We start from the raw sequence: 1742 nt of genomic DNA on the forward strand, positions 1-1742 counted from the left end.
TTGTGATATTTAGAAAAATATGACTATATATCAATTTTATTTTCCTAGTAAATATTAGATAGTCAAACTAGTGTTCTACAGTTTAATTTTCCGTAACAGGCTTAAATTCCGAATGACTTGTGAGGGCTAAGGTAAACATGCCTGGGTTTTTCTTGTTACTTGCAATGTAGATACCGTTGTTTCCAATTAGATAAATTAAAATGATATTGGTTCAATTTTTTTTATCTTTGCTATTCTTACGACTAGGGGTGTCCGTGAGTTTCAAAAACCCGACCTAATTGCCCTTACTTAAGACTGCAAATGAACAGAGCCGTTCGTGAACAAAACTCGGGATGACTCATTTAAATGAACTCGGCTCGGTTCGTATTTTTAAATGAGTCAGTCTTGAACATGAAAATGAGCTCAGATAAATAAACGAGTCGAGCCGAACTTTTTGTCTGTTCGGCTCAGACTCGGCTCGTTTAGTTCGGGCTCGGCTCGGACCCGGCTAGAACTCAGTAACTCGACTCGGATAAAATTTATATACGTTATAAATAATAAATTATTACTAATCACTTAAATATTTTTAGAGGTACATTTTTCATCATTTATTAATAATTTAATTATTTTAGAGATTTTGTTTATTTTTCTAAATTTTAAACTTAGTTTTTTCGTAAGTAATTATCAAATTGTTATCATGATACATTCATCTCCAATTATTAATATTTCATAAACATCATTAAATAACTTGTAACTTACATAATTCAAATTTTAGTAAAACAACAAAACATAATAAAATTTGACATCGTCATTTTAAAAAGTAATGTACGATTTATAAAGTTATAAATGTCTCAATAATTAAAAATAAAATTAGATATATTTTTAAAAATCGTCTTGAAAAATAAAATGATATAGCTAGATTAAAAAATAAGTGTAAAGTGTGAGTGTGCATAAATAATTTTAAGGTAAACTAGTAGTTGATCTCGATATAACTAATAAAATTCTAAATTATAATTTAAGATTATTCGATTGAAAAATATATTCAAAATATTAGTAGACAAACTCTACTCGGCTCGAGTTCGGCTCAGCTCGGTTGTTCGTGAACAAACCCGTGTTCGGCTCGGGCTCGACTCGTTTATAAACGAGTCGAGCTTGAAAATCACTTTCCACTCGGTTATTAAACTCGGCTCGGCTCGACTCATTTTAAAAATAAACTAAGCTCGGCTCGGCTCGGATAGAACTCGGCTCGACTCTATTCGTTTGCAGCTCTACCCCTACCCGTAGAGATAGGCAATTTTATCCGACCCGACAGATACCCGATCCATTTCGATTTGTTTGGATTTACCTGAATCCAATTTTTTGAATTTGGATTTCGAATAGGATCAAGATTTTATTTTTAGACTCGAAAGAGTTTGAAAATAGATTTGGAACTTAGGTATATCGAACCGATACCCAACCCGAAACCCGAAATAGTTCCAAACCCGATCCGAACCCGAAACCCGAAAAAATTCCGATTGCATATTCTTATCATACATAATTTTATAACAACTAGCATAAAACACGTGCGATGCACTGATTATTTTTAATATTACATAATTTTTTTGAATTTAATTTGAAGTAAAAAAATTAAGTTATGAAACTTATTTATTTGAACTTTTAATAATATGATTTGATAATACTTATTAATATACACATAGTTGTATAAGTTAGTGATATTACAATTTTAAAAAATAATGTAATGATTAAAATTTATATTTCTATTG

This window comes from Apium graveolens, chromosome 10 (assembly GCF_009905375.1).
Source record: "Apium graveolens cultivar Ventura chromosome 10, ASM990537v1, whole genome shotgun sequence".
Taxonomy (NCBI): Eukaryota; Viridiplantae; Streptophyta; class Magnoliopsida; order Apiales; family Apiaceae; genus Apium; species Apium graveolens.